The sequence below is a fragment of the Helicoverpa zea genome, chromosome 20 (genome assembly GCF_022581195.2).
Source record: "Helicoverpa zea isolate HzStark_Cry1AcR chromosome 20, ilHelZeax1.1, whole genome shotgun sequence".
In the NCBI taxonomy this organism is placed as follows: domain Eukaryota; kingdom Metazoa; phylum Arthropoda; class Insecta; order Lepidoptera; family Noctuidae; genus Helicoverpa; species Helicoverpa zea.
This window is the reverse complement of record NC_061471.1, coordinates 3,759,122-3,775,884: the sequence shown is the minus strand read 5'-3', so window position 1 is coordinate 3,775,884 and position 16,763 is coordinate 3,759,122. Positions and strand designations below refer to the sequence as shown.

The 16,763-nt window shown below is 35.4% G+C and overlaps 1 protein-coding gene across 5 annotated transcripts in view; it reads left to right on the top strand.

Moving 5' to 3' along the window:
* Positions 1-16,763, top strand: part of LOC124640017 — a 154,404-nt gene that overhangs the window by 112,447 nt on the left and 25,194 nt on the right. The window lies entirely within an intron of this gene.

The window sequence follows — 16,763 nt, the reverse complement described above, 5'->3', positions numbered from 1 at the left end:
GAACAGAATTATCTTCTGCGAACTGCTCGAGATGGAACAAAACGATGTTTTTTTATGTTTATTAATGACTAGTCGTTTTCCCGCGGTTTCACCCGCGTCCCGTGGGAACTACTGCCCGCACCGGGATAAAATATAGCCTATGTTACTCGCAGATAATATAGCTTTCTAATGGTGAAAGAATATTTAAAATCGGTTCCGTAGTTTTTGAGTTTATCCATTACAACCAAACAAACAAACAAAGTTTTCCTCTTTATAATATTAGTATAGATGAGTATTATAAAGAGGTATTTTTTTTGAGTTTGCGAGGCTTAAGGGTGTAACATCTGGATCCTAGAGTCTCCAAAGACTAAAATTTCGGCCGATATTTGGCTCGGTGGTTGGTTGAGAGCTTATTTTGTAGGTAATCGTGACTCCAATCAAACTTTTTAGGCGATAGTCTGATACAGGCCGTACGTTGTCGACTTATCATTCATCTCTTGATTTATGATCACCGATATACTATCGTCATAGTAAAAGTTTGCAACTTTTATGTTTTACGTAAAACAAAACGGCGTTTAACGTAGAGTTTTAAGATAAAACTTACAATTTTTAACGAAGTAAGACAAGCGGAATCCTTGAACTAGTTCTAATGAAGGTTTACGGAGTATGTTGTAGCGTGCACGTTACAGTCAATATAATTTATCTCAATTCGCGCTATAAGGAACTACTATACGAAGCTAAGACCAGCGAGTTGTGTAACTTTTCAAATATACAATGCATTTTCATTTTATCCTCCATCTCATTTTTAAATAAACGAAAATATAAAGGTTTTAAATATACTTATGTATAAAATCCTGTTATTTTTTTTACATAAATCACTACATAGTATAAAAAAGGCGCTTTTTCGTACGCTTAAATTTTTAAAACTACCCAACCGATTTTCATGCGGTTTTTTTTAATAGATAGAATGAATAAAGAGGGAGGTTTATATCCATAATATCATACATTAAATATTAGGGAAAAACTGTTATCCCGTGCGAAGCCGGAACGGGTCGCTAGTATTAAATAAAAAAATGTGTTTAATTAACGAGGCAAGCGATTATGCCAAAAAATATAACTTTTACAAATACAAAGGCTGCCACTATTAATCAGTATTATGTTTATTTCAAATGTAATGTAATAATGACAGCTAAATATTAATGTTTACAAAACAAACATTAGTTTAAATTATGTTTAACAATCTTTGATATGAATTAGTTAATTGAAAATTATTTATCAGCCGTGCGGTTTGCTTTTACGAGCATCATTAAACAATAAATAAGCCGTATTAAATAACACAAAAAATATACAGTCTGTGTAAACATAGAAAACAAAGGTTACGTCTGCATAATTATTTGAATAATAGATTTGGACAAAATTAACATACCTAATGTACTGACATATTTTAGGCGTCACGATTTATGCATGCTGAGTAAGATGTTCAAAATATTATGAATTTATGTATCTATTCATAAAGAATGAATTATCTATTCATAAAGCGAACATACATAAATTATATGCCTGTTTTGTTTTTTGCCCTGATATGTAGGTAAAACGGTAATTCATTAAAATAGATACAGCTATCCAAGTTTGAAGTATAAGTACTACAAACAAAAGTTTCCAACGTGAAACAAACGAACAAACACTGCGGGTCAACAAGCGTACAGAAAGCAAAATAAAATCCATTACTTATTGTTTAAAAGTTCAACATCCTGTATTTAAGTTTTCCGCTAAAAATGCAACTTCTGCACTCCCCGGAGGCGGAGAAGGAAGTTCTTATAAAAGAGGATATGAAAAACTTATACTAATGTACAGGCTGCAGAAATATTACTTTTTAAGGGGAGATTTCACTGGCGTGGGGCACTGTGACTCACCAACTATTTTTCTGATGTAGGTATTCACAAAATGTCCACAAAATTGCAAAATGTGTAATTGTACAATGCGAAAACTCTAACAGAGGACTCGCAGCGAAACATACATATTTTTTATTTGCGAGCAAAGAAACAATTTCGGTGGAATCTCGCCATTAGAGTTCAAATTTTTTTTAAATAAGTTGTAAAAACCAAACTAGAAGCCGTCCACTTTATGATGAAAAGTTGAAATTGACTGAAGCTAAATTGCTTTGGTCAATTTATTATTCAACTCTCAATCATAAAGATTTTTAAAATAAAATAGACAGAATACTTTGTTACTCAACTCATTTTCATGAGCAATTTCCTCTCACAAAAACCAAAGGATTTCAGCGATTTGTCTATAGGCAGAGTTTTCTTTTGTAAAGACTAAAAAAATCTTTATTTATTTGGACACAAAGTGACACAAAAAACAACAAACACAGGATTGCACTTATAATCAACCTTGATATACTAATAAGTTTGTAGTTTAGGTCAAAATATTGGTATTTTGAGTAGGTTTTGTTTTCTTTGAATGGTTATTCTTTCAATACTATGGCTCTAAAGAGAGGCTCCATTACACAAATAAGCCAAAAAATATTAGAGTCCCCTGATATACCACCACAAACAAGAAGGCTCACGCGGTAATGGATTAATTAAGTTGACAACATTGCTAATGGTATACATGGTGAGACGAGGGCGTGCTCCATGAAACTTCATAATTACCATACAATGAAATATTCCGTGTACTACTGTGTAGAGTTTGTAGCTACTCATTATTTAATATCACTAATGGGATATTTTACGTATTTATCTAATTAATGCTACAATAAACTTCATTTATTTCGTACCACAAACAGTCCATTTGGCTAGTAAAACATAATACATATATCTTATATCTGCTGTTATAATTTCCAAACACAAATCAACATTCACGCAATTCAAACTACCAGAAACGGCCTAAAAACAGAGCCATACATTCACACATAAATACAACAATAACTAATCACTAAAAAGGTTTGAAATAATAAACAAAATAAAATACTAATGATAGAATAAAAGTAATAAAGCAACCACAAAACACCTAATCATATCAGATGACGTTACATTTTAACTTACAAGTTAGCATCATTTAAGAATATGATTTAATAAAATGGAAGCAGAAAATAAAGGAATAAAAATATTTCAGACAAAATAACGAGAAGAGACGTGGAGGTGCCAAATAATATACATTATTCATTTAAACGTCTCTCGGCGTTTTGTGAAACAGTAAATGAAATAATATAACGAACAGGTGACTGGTAATTTGGACACGAAGCCACAAATTGTTGATTTAATTTTTCTTGAGGAAAAATGTTCAACTTTGAGTTAAAAAAAAAATACTGCAGGTAGGTACGCATTTCTTATGTCTAAAAAGGTTTTTTGTGTGTGCACATATGTACGGATGTTTGTTCCTCTTCCATGAAAAAAAAAATAGCCATTCTGTTTTCTGTTCATTTTGATGAAATTTTGCAACGCTCTCATTTTAGTACACCCAATTTACATTTAGATACCTAAAAAATCTTTTACTGCAGTGCGTCATATACTACTCATCTTATCTCATCACAAGAATGTGGGTTATCTTAATAAATGTATTTCTTTCATATTTCTGCGACATTGTGGCTAAACTCCACGTCACAATTTTCATAAGCAGTTTCTTGAATAAGTTGTAACTCGCGGCGAGCCACGAGACAGTTATAGTTGAGGGTGCTCGCTTTGAGTGCAAATAGGCGTAATATTACATTTAACTTTAACTGAGCTTTGAGAATCTATCACATCACGTTTGATTAAATACCTATGCTGTTATTAGAATAATGATTACTATCAGGTTTCACTAATCAGACTTACTTTTAAACGTGTTAAATAAATGTAGGCTACATACTCGTACATATATCCTAACTAATAAGATGCGGAAGTAACTCTGTCCAAAGGGTGTTTCCTCGGGACGCTTAACTCCCAGAAACAAAAAGTTCTTAAACAATTATTTTGACAATGGTCGTTTATGAATTTTAAGTAGTTTTAAAAACACTGCAGACATTGATAACTGCGCGCTGCAGTTTCATTTCAGCGAAACATAAATTATATCTTGAAATTATTTTTGTATCTCGAGCAAAATGCGATTTCAGTTTTCTGCTTGTTTTAATTGCGAAGTTTTCTTGAAATATTTCATTTTCATTTAAATGTATTACGCGAGATGAGTTATCTGCGATTAAAACAAAGAGATGGAATTATTTTAATTTCTTATGAGATCAGCGCTCTTGCGGGTGTAAATTACTCATTTTAATACGCTGTATGTTGTAAGAATAATTATTTAAGTTACGAAACATGTCTTAATGAAGATAAAATCCGTTGTATTTAGTTTTATTTATGGTTCATGATTTCTTTACGGCACACGTGCCGGCTAATTATTTATACATTTATCATGCTAGTTTTTATGCACTACGTATCTGTTATAATAAATATGCATGTTAGTTTAACTTACATAATAAGTACTTAATTATAATATTTAATTTACGTACCTAATTTATTGAACTCGTACAATAATAAAACAATATAAATGTTGAGTTTTTTCGTGTCTTTTGAATATAAAACTGAAATTAAATATAGCAACATCAGTAAAGAAGATAAAACAAGATCAAATATTTCCAATTTGATTGTCAATGAGTTAAATTGGTTCTGAAAATAGAACAAGATATTTTTTATTGAGCTTTTATTTCATTTCGGTAAAAAAAAGATAGAAGGAGGTCGCGATAATATGATATCCTGTTCCTGATACATAAATAGAAACATGTGTTACTGACGAGTACGTGAAATATTATGAGGTATTCCGGGAATAATTACTGTCAATTCAAATAACGGGACCAATATTGAATCATATAAGATCCCTAGCTGTTTCCCGCGGCTCAACCCGTGTTCCGCAGGAACTGATTCTCGTGACAGGTAAAATCTAGCCCATGCCCATTGTCAGGCTCTAGATTCTAGAACAAATCTTTGTATGTAGGTATTCCATTTAAATATCTAACTTTTGCAGTTTTGTAGTGAAAGCGCGATAGAGGGACACACAGAGTTACCTACTTTCATATTTATTATATTACTAAGGATTATTTTCTTAAGGTAAGTTAAGCACAGATTTGTAATCATAACAACTTCGTAACTCAAATTCTCATGTAGATTATTTCTTTAAAGGACTCATTTAAAAGAAGCAAGTTACAGTTGTGTAGTGATTTTCCTCTATATCAATACACGTTCCAGACATATTGCAATATCGTGAATATTTCACACGGTTTTTTGGAATCAACTGTGGGTAGTACATAACTCACATTCAAAGTAGGAAGCGAGCCATCCCGGAATACGTTATACGGGTCAATACTACGGATATTTGTATGTAGGTATAGGTAAAAAATGGCTATGTCCGACGCGGTGTCTGAATTTAGGTAAGTAAACTACCGTTTTATGGATTTAGATTTTCTAAACTAAAAAAAAATACAGCGTGAAAACCAGCCGTGACCGAAATGTAGTCTAGACGCTGTCTTGTTAGTTAGATTGTGCGCACATTTGGAGGGTCTTTCATCATCCTCCGAGCCTTTTTCCCAATCATGTTGGGGTCGGCTTCCAGTCTAACCGGATTCAGCTGAGTACCAGTGCTTTACAAGAAGCGACTGCCTATCTGACCTCCTCAACCCAGTTACTCTCTTTGTTGATGATAAAAGTTCTCTCTTAATGTCTTGTATTGCAAACTATTAAGAAAAATTCTTAGTGCTGCTCAATGCCATTTAAGAACAGAAGCTTAGCTTTAGTTTTTTTGTAACAAAAACATTTATTTTATCCAATTCTTTGCTAAACCGCGAGGAAAGGAAAATACTATATTAACAGAAATTAGATGTTGTCTTGCCGATAAACGTTTAAACACAAAAGTACTGTAATCTGCTGGTCACTACTGTGATGAATAAGATCTCTGAAGCGATTGCTAGTGCCAATACTGCAAGTTGAATTATGCTTTAAATTTTGAGAATAAAGCTCAATATTGAATGTTGCTTAAACTAGTTGGATAAATGCACAATTGAAAGCCGCGATGACATCTATTGAGGGTAGGCTTTTCAGTGGTGCACCATTGATGAATGTTGTCAGCAGTAGTGCTCGGATTTTATTTATGCGAATAACCAATTTTTGGCTTCGTATTAGATTGGAGGTTATTTTTATTTGGATGCTATACAAATTAATACAATAACATAAACTTTTATTAGCAGTAAAAGGTTACGACCATTAGCGGTAATTTTTTGCAGCTAATCCTATCTCGAAGAACAACCGAATGGCCACTAATTTAAATCGAGAAACGATGGAATAATCCCATTAAAATACTAACGAGAACCCTCCTACGAAGTTTGGCTAAAGGGAACAGAGAACTAGTTAAGCTGGTCATGTATTTAATAGTCCAGGGTCTTGTTGATCAACCAAATTGGAATGGGGGCGATAAATCTTGAGTGGTCCAATAGAATTGGCTATATCCGAGTGAAGAGCAATTCCATAAATTTTGTGTCTGAAACTTGGACATCTGCAATGTCATTTGGTTCAGAAATGTCGATAATAAACGGCTTTATCAGTCTCGTGACTTGTAATATCGGAGACGTCGAGTTAGCGAGATGAAGATATCGAACACGGTTCAGAATAGGGTTAGTATTTTATTGTTAGAACTGTAAAGTATGAAGGTACTGATTGCGTAGTTCAGGTTTACGATTAAGATTTAACTTAAGCAATTTTACCGTTTATTGTTTGGGAATTAAGTATTGATTTAAGCTAAAGCAATATTTATGATAAAACAAATTTTAACGAAAGACATATTTTTAGTGTCCATTTCGTTTATGTTTTGCTGTATTTGCATTCAGGTTTCTACCACAAAGACTAAACAAACAAGCATTTAACTTAACGTAAAAAAATGCATCTGAAAAATAATGCAAGATGAAAGCAGTTGCAGTTAAATAAATTAAAAATATGATGCCATCAACAAACAAGGTGGAAAGTAGCAACAATCACGGGAATTAAAAATAATATTTTAGCTGTTTACAGCCAAAAACTATTTTAAATTGTATTCCATATTCTTTGTTGTCACTAACTGGGTCAGTATTAATTCGAACGCAAAGCGGGTTTTTATTTCGCTCGCTATTTAAATATGTGGACAATTTTGTGTTGGTCAGTGTATTTGGAATTCAACACACAGCTATGTTCAGCTAGAATTCACTATAAAATACGTTAAACCCATGTTTTTATTTAGAGTACAATCCTCGGCTGCCATGCGCCGAAAATGTCCCGAGGGACGAAGAATAGGCTACACAAGCATACAAAATGTCCGAATAAGACCACGATAGGAATGGGAAGGATTTTCCTTATATGAAAACAGGGAAACTCATTGCAATGCGAACATACAAAGAATACATGGAGGAAAAAATTAAAAGATTACAGAATTTTTTGCTAAATTATTTAGATATGCTCGGTAGCTCTTAATTTAGTGCCCGCAAACGCTACCGCTTACCATGTGGTAGTAATTCAGCAGGGTAGAACAAAGACTTTTTGTAGATCGATTAAGAGAAATTAACAGAAATACTGCTCATTGCTTCCCAATATACCATTTGAGGAGCCACAGATCCTTGAATGGTTTCGTTTCCGATTGACGGCAATTTGTTTGCCATCTTAAGTTTTTCTGTAGGTATACTAAATTAGTTAGGTATTGCTATCCATTGTAAAATCATACAATGATTAACAGTCTTCATAAATCTTCATATTTGACAACCCTGAAGGATAATTTTGCATAATTCGCGATCGGTTAGCCGCAGCTCGTCGATTCAGTTCGTGTCGGAGTTAACGTTCAAATGATTCAGAGCTACATTGATTGTACAACTGCTATGTTAACTAGAATAATGTAATGATTCAAGCATTTACTACTATTGAATATCAAAGTCAAAGTCAAAGTATTTATTATTTGTAAAACATAGGTGTAAAATAAAATGAAGATCTTAAAGTTAAAATAGTGCGCTATGTTTTGTCTATGGTGAGACGTACAAATATGGTTTAAACTACTTACTAGAATTAAAATAATAAATTTTTACAATTAAAACTAGAATTAAATATCTAAATTAGTCGTTTAAGAACTCATCAACCGTATAGAAACATTTCTCAATTCGATTTTTTTTAATGTTTTCTTAAACTTATGAAGAGGTAGTATTTTAACCTCATCGGGAATTTTATTTTATCGAAACTGTTATTTTATTTGGCGTGTAATTTAAGATGCTCTTTTTATATGTGAACATTGATTCTCATGCTATTGTTAATGTCAACGTTTAAAAACAGTTTTAGTTCAAATTACTGACTGTGAGTTATAGCGGCTCACAATTAAGAGCATGTCAACGCTTGTGTGAACCTAAGGGTGGGCGTTTTTGGTGCTGTCTTTTGTTTTTGACGTACGAACAAGTGCAGATTTATCAGCCTAATTTGAATAAACGTTTTTGAGTTTGAGTTTGTGCGAGTTGTGAACCTGGACGAAACCGTTGCATTAGTTTGCATAAAGGTAAAACAGACTACAAGTTGTTAACTAACTTCAAGTAAGTTGCTTCATTTCTTAGAAGTGAGAATGAGTGAAGTAAACTAAGAGGTTACTAGTGTTACGTTACGTTATAACTTAGTATTACTACTGCATCATCTAAGCTACAAAAACTGAAGAGTTTGTTCGTTGAACACACTACTTGATCGAAACGGAAAATTCGTTCAGTTTTAGTAGTTCTTTCAGCGAGGAAGTATATACTTAGGTAGAGGCTTGCGCGAAGTAGTTCGGGACGCGGATGAAACCGCTGGCGGAGACTAGTAACATATACATTAACTACACTAGTTAAATTGGCTATTACGGTTTACTGAAACCACCGCGTATTAGGGTCATGGTTAGGGTCACATTATACCGGCACCGCAACAGCACAGCTGCAGCACGGCGTCGCCTCGAATTTAGACTACGGCTAGCTGCCAGCGCGCTAACTACGCGTTGTCCGCAAGGTGCAAGCTCGCAGTCCGCGCGCCGCCCGCGCGCCGGCCGCGAGGTGTAAGCTTGCTATCACCGCAAACTCAATATTATTTTAAGACAGTTATGATTGAACACGACACAATGACGTTGTTTCGGTGCCGACTCGGAGTCGGCGCGTAATGCGCATGCCGTCGGCGCGCTGTACGCATCAGGCCTCTGCCTCGAATTTTGCGGGCAGCGGGGCGGCAGCGGCGGCGGCGCGGGAGCGGGGTGCGCAACGCATACCTGTTCTCGAAACTAGCGGGCAGATCGCTCGGCGCTATAGCAGTGTAGTGTTGTGTTCTGTTGTGTTTGGAATAATTAACTCTTCTTCCGAAATAATTAGCTCTTGCACGTCCGAAGACATTTTGATACGTCACAAAAAAAATGTATAACATTATGCCTACAATGCAGACGCCCAACGCGGGCGGTCACCGCTTGACTGGAGCGCACCGCTCGTTGCCCGCCGCCGCGCCGCTGTATTCGAGGGCCGTTCCATTTGATTATACACGTAAGATCCTGCCGCTCCCGCGCCGCCGCCGCCGCCGCCCCGCTGCCCGCAAAATTCGAGGCAGAGGCGTAAGGTCCGCTCGCTTGCAGCACGCGGGCTGCGAGTCGAGTTGTGTGGTAGCGGCAAGCGCGCTGACTGCCCGCCGTTGGCTTTTTCATATTGACATTACGAAATATATTATAATATACACAATTTAATGCTCTAAATTGAATGACAAGTTAAATGCTGGTGTGGAGCGTTGCTGTTGCGGTGCCGTTATAATGTGCCATGACCCTAAGTTTTACCGCATCTAGTTTTAACACAAAGTTTCCATAAACGCAGACGTAGCCTAGTTTTGTAATTAGGCACATTCCTGGAATTGCAAATTATTAGGGCTTAGAATATCATGCACTGAATAAATCAACAATGATTGTCTAAGCATAAACCGAATTAATTAGATATTAATTAGTTACTATTTAAGTATTATATCACATATTAATACACCAACTGTCAGGTCTGGAAATAACGATACTTGAGTAAATTTTATCGTTATGACATTCACCGCGCTTGTGCAAAAAGACAAACAGGAAAATATTTAAGAAAAATACGTCAAATTGTTTGTTTCTTCTCCCCTTTTATCATTAGATTGATTGAGTACTCTCTTTTTAGCATGTTTATTTGAATTTCATAAGCAATTGATACTACAACATCATTATAGTGTACTAGCTTCCACTCCGGTTTCAACTGCGTCCCGAGGAAACTACCTGTGTAACACATAATAGTATTACTGCCAAGTTTTATTAATTGTCATGTTTATAATATTAGTAAGAATATTTGTCAGAACTGCTTTCATAAGAGGATAACATAAACAGAAAAATAAATAAAATTCCTAACAAAACGTAAATAATACAACACAGACTTTTATATCCTAGAAGAGTGTAAGATATTATTTTTATAAGTAGAATACAAAAGCTTTTAAACGCAGTCACACGTCCTTTGATATAAAGACAACCTTTTGACATGTAAATGTGTATAGTAAGTGCGCTTGTCTCCTCACTGAACAAGAACGTTATTTGTCTCTGTATCAAATAGCTAAAGCTGAAAATAAGTAACATTTTTCGTTAAAAATTAAGAAGTTTTCTCCTTTATCCATAGTAACATTGTTACGCTACTTTTACGTAAAACGCTGGAAGTATATGATGCAGCTGGTGAAGGCACTTACTTACAATAAAAAATATGATTTCTTCAACTTAGCCATTAGTGGCTCTAACTTGGAAGCCACTTAGTCAACTTTTGACGGAGGATGCTCCGAGAAAATACTGCTTCCACAAGCTTTTTACGCTTTTACCTTACAACGCTTTCACACTATCGGATTTGCTAACGTATTCGAGAAAACTTCAAGTGTCATCGTTTGTGTTGAGGTGTAGTACTTATGTAATAATAATGGTTATCGATTGGGAACAGTTATAATAATAATACAAGCCTGTATCGGTAGTTATGCATGGTAGGTATAGGTATGCATGAGAACACCCATACAAACTGAGGTTAGCCGAACAGAAAATCCGCCAATGTGAAAAGTCTCTTACAGAATTATGTTCACGTAGCAAATATTTTCGTTCATCTCAATGTCAGTCTTAATTATTCCCATTAAGTATACCTTTCCCGGCTGCGACGTCGTCGTTGTCCGAAACGTCAATGTTTCACTCAATACCCGGCGGACATTCCATTCGACTGGAGAATGATTAAAACCCGAGCGTCTGTGAAATATGAAACTGTTGCACGTCAGGCAGTTTTAAATTAGCTGAGTGCACATGGGACAGGTTAGTGAAGAAACTTCGTTAGTTAGGATTAACTTGCTCGCTACTTAGTCATCAAAAATTGGGGTAAAGTTTTTATTTGCAACTGGATTTAATCTGCGACGTACTTTATGCACATTTTCATCTTCATCCAATACATAGATAAAAGCAGTCGTACTGTGCCTCCGAGGGACTATCTTTTTCTGTGCTAAGTTTCATCCAAGTTGTTCCAACCATTTTTACGTGGATGCACAATAAAAAAATTGAGGATAAAAAGAATCCCGATGAATTGAGAACCTCCTCCTTTTTGGGAAAAGTGATAATTTTCTTAGTGAAGTTTTTCGAGCGTTTTCTCTGATCAACGAGCAACTACCCTAACATGCAATAAATAATAATATACCGGACATAATGGATGACCTAATAATATTGTGGAGTACGAATTGTCATCCCGCAATGACGCATGTGCATCGTTCTGACGGGAAACCCAGTCCATTTCCACCAGGAAATGAGTTATAAATCAGACACATTTCCCGTTTACACATAAAGTTATGAAAATGTATTCCTCAATTTATTTTATTCCTATACTTACAAGAACGTGTGAAAAAACTCGAGGCAGAAGTAAGTCCTTATAATAAACGTCGCAGGAAAAGGAAATACAATTCAAATGAATTGCATCGTAACTACACTATTTGCAGTAAATCATAATAAAAAAGACCAAATGAACAAACAGAACCAGTGGAACTGGCACATTTAGACCTCAACGTGAATTATACTTAGAAATAAATGAAAACATATTTTAATGTTCGTGGAAGTGGTTCTTTTATATGAATTATTTTGCAGCGGGAAAGAGCAAAAACTATTTTCCAATTTATTGGAAAAGGTCTCTATTTCAAAGTAAATGGAGCGTTATAAGCAGCATGGTACCAACAATTGTGCTTCATCTTAGAGCATTGAACCTAACAGAAGCGTCATGTCGTCAGTCAACGCACGCACCTAGGCACTTATGCATTTTCGATAACATCGTTTCACCTACATACGACATTAATAACAATCACAACCATAAACTTGACGCACATGTGTTTATACGAGTACGAGCGTTCTTGCCAAAGGGAAGGCGCTTCAACGACGTTTCCAGTTGGTTAAATTCTCTAAGTGCTAAAATCATAAGTCATATAACGTCACGCGAGTAACGTGAAACGCTCCACTTACCCTCTTATTTATTTCGACATAACAGGCTTTTCTTATTTAAGCACATACAATTGCTTTGTGCTGCTATTTATTTCGGCGGCAACACGCTAAGCTTCTTTCGTTGCAAATGTGGAGTAAGATGGTTGTGACACTGGAAATTGTATTTCTCTGACGCGACATGAACACTTTACGAGGCAGAGTAGTATTGTGACTAGAGAAAATCAAGCGACGGTAGAATTTAATAATATTATGTCTAGAATGTCAGGATATATTTTTGTTTATTCAGAAAATAATAATTCTTAACTTTAATATTTATTACGAATATCATAATTGGCTAGGCTATTCTTTTATTTTAATACAGTGTTTCGAATTAATATTATCTAAAAAGAAATATAAATAACTGTATCTCGAGTAATTTCAATTTAGTATGAAAAATAAACGGAATAATTAAAATAAACGGAAAAATAAGCTTCCACCCACATTTTCATATAAAATTACTTGCCATATAATAAAAACGTAGCCTATAAGTCATTCTGATGTATAAGCTATGTTAGTGCAAAGTTTTATATAAATCATCCGGTTACGTATTTTAGCATGAAAGAGGAATGATATACCTACCTATACAAACGTTCATCTATACATATAATAAATCTGTAAAAAAACTGTGTCTGTACATTGAGTATATTAAAAAAATAATAATTGGGTGGGGTTTAGAAACAGTAGTGGAGCACAAATCCAAAAAAAAAATTCTGTCTGTTTGTCTGTATGTCTGTATGTCTGTATGTCTGTATGTCTGTTTGTTTGTACACGCTAATCTTCCGAACTACTGAACGGATTTCAATAATTTTTTCTTTGTTGTATCAGTATTAAGCCTGGTCAACATATAGGCTATAATTTATCTTCGAAACTTGAAGACCTGATGCAGAACTCCAACAGACCAACAAAACTATAAGAGATACAAAAATGGTGCCATGGCAAAAATTGTTTCTTGTGCTGAGCATTTTCTGCTGAAATAATAAATTTGAAGATCTGGAGCACCTGATGTGAAACCCCAAGAGCCCAGCTTCTCTGTACCATATACAGGTATGACGTTTTAGCAAAAGTTATTCAATTTCATAAGCACTTTCTATTGACTTATACAAATTGAAGATCTAAAACACCTGATGTGGAACTCCAGGGGCCCAGCTAGACTATAGCATATAGAGGTATGACTTTTTAGCAAAAGTTGATCAATCTGATAAGCACTCTCTGTTGGCGTATAAAAATCGAAGATCTGGAACACCTGATGTGGAACTTCAAGAGCAATACTACACTTGAAATGTATAGAAATGAATGTTATGAAATAAGTATGGTGAATCAAAAAAAGTAATTGGTTCCTCTTTTAGATAACCCTAAAATAATGGACACGTATTTTTTCTTTTCTCCTTCTCACAAACAAATAATAACGAAGATATAACACGCTTGAATTTTGTGTTAAATCACTGCTTAGTACAAATTTTACATACCTAGATGTGGCGTCACGAGCCCCCACTCTCCGAATTTGTTGTGTTTTATCTCATTATTATTTTTTACTTATGTCTCTTCCGGACCTCGGGACTACAGAGTTCCGAATTTTTGGGAGGCAAACGTAGGGCTGAAACCAAAACGCTGAAGCCCTTTTGAGACAACTTTAATGAAATGGTGACACAAAACCGACGATCGATCCCTTTATACAATATAGAAATGAACCCAAGGACAATCCCCGGTGAACGTCATTAAAAAAAAGACAATCCCCGGTTCTGTGCTATACTATTGCTAACTGTGGATGAAAACTACTTGGGCTATTGTGATGGGATGCTAATGGACTAGGAATGGGGAAACTACGGGAACTATGGCACCTGCCGATGACAATGTATTAGATACATGTAAAAATGGCAGGTGGAAACTCGCCAGCTCACTTACTGGGCCCCCGGGAATCAGTCACTGAATAGCAACATGGGGGACAGTATACTCTCCCTGGAGAACTCAGTATATACAGCCCCGCGGGGTCGCTACTTCCCGTCATCAGCCTCAGATGTCCTGCGGTGCTTATATTTCATTTTATTATTGTCGTTATTATCTCAAGAGCCTTTGTGACAGTTATGTTAGGGTCGACTTCCAGTCACGATGCAAATGAGTACCAGTGTTTGACAAGGAGCGACTGCCTATCTGACCTCCACAACCCGGTTACCCGCTCAACCCAACACTCCTTGGTAAGACTTACTGGCTTCTGACTACCCATAACGACTGCCAAGAATGTTCAATGACAGCCGGAACCTACAGTTTAACATCCCCTCCAAATAACGGTCATTGGTATCCAAAATATACGTAGAAAGTAGGTGCATACGAACTTATAAATAAATATTATGTACAAAGTCATCTGGAATTTGCCTCTGAAGTGTGGAGTCCCATATATGCTGTGCAATCTCAGAGGATTGAGAGTATCCAACGAGCGTTTACCAGACATCTGGCGTATATCTCGTCCGGAATTTCACATAGGGTCCCATACTATCAAAGACTAAATTTCTTTAAAATGAATACTCTCCATAATCGTCGCAAAATTCATGACATTCAATTCTTACACAAACTCATTAATGGAAAGACAGATTGTAGCGAATTAGTTCATCACATTAAACTTGCTGTTCCCACCAGAATACCGCGATACCCAATCACCAAACCATTCCACATTCCATTTTACAGAACCAATGTTGGTAAACGCTCGCCTATGGCACGAATTTGCAGTGAATAACTGCATACGCTTTATTTTCGGCCTTCGTAAATATGATCACGTTTCCTCTTTTCGTTCTCAGCTTAAATGGCTGCCTATTCGTTATAGAAGATCCCTTAGATCTCTCTGTATGCTCTTCTCTATTCTCAACGATCCCTGTGCTCCTGATTATCTTCTAAATTATTTTAAGTTATTGGGCAGTTCTCATAGCCGTAACCTGCGTTCCTCTGAGAATTTGTTGCTCGAAATTCCATGTCACCGCACCGGATTTATGGCTAATTCTTTTGCTGTATCAGCAATTAAACTCTGGAACGCTCTTCCCCTTGACATAAAAAAGGCACCCAGTAAGTATTCCTTCAAGCGTAAAGTTCGCCATCATTATTTAAACTCTACCTAATTGAGTCGTCGTCACTCTTATCGATTTGATATTTTATTTTTATGTATATATATGTATATATATTATTATTATGTATTAAGTATTTATGTATTGTAATATGTTTTTATTCATATCTATTCATGACTTTCTCTTTTTTTTTTTTGTACTACCTATTTATTTTCTCCCTTTAACCCGATGGTTGACTGGTAGAGAATGCCTTGAGGCATTAAGTCCGCCAATGTACCTATTTTGTACATAAAGTATAAATAAATAAATAAATAAATAAATAAACATAACTCTTTGTGCGGGAGCTCGGACAATTTTGACATTTTCCATGATTCCTATAATAAATTTAAGCGCAATGTAAATGCCTCATATAAATTAAATTTTGCACAAAATTGACCAATTTGAATAGTACCTTGTCATTTACCTCTATCGATTCTTCTTCTTTTTTTTATTATTATTTTTGTTATGCATAGTTTGGTTTAGTTTAATTTAAGTTATTTTTAATTTGAACGTTGTGCGCACCTGTAATTAACATATTTACGCAGGACTTATTACAATTGCAAACTTATATATGTGAAAGTATTTGTAAATAAGTTGTTGGTGTGCCTAAATAAATAAATAAATAAATAAACTTAGAAAAGTTGCATTGACAGGTAATTGCCAGACCTGGAATCAAAGACGCACGCTCATACTTGAGAGATTGGTTCTCTACCCACTAAACCACCACGACTTCCACTAAGTCACCACGACTTTGTCATCTCAGTAATATTTAATGTTTTTTTTACGTAATAATACGTGTAATATTTTTGCCACACACAACTTAGGTAAATACGGACTAATTAGAATCACTACTTTTGTCCCTATGGTCACGTCTATTGCGGTTCAGTTCTCAGCGTTTTATTTAGTCTGCTGTGCTTTTGCCGTTGAAGTAAGTACAAAAATTAAATATATGGAACGTTTCTAATGATTATGCGTATTCCGTTGTTTTCAAGTCAACGGGCCCTTAAAATTCAATATCAGACGATTCAGATCTTTGATTTTGCTGATCCCGTAGTCGCTGGCATAAGGGACAGGATCCGCGTACGAAGTCGCGGGCAGAAGCTAGTTTATAATAACAGAGGTAGGATTTCTCCGTTCAATAGCTGCCCTATTTAAGTTTAATAGGTTACCTAG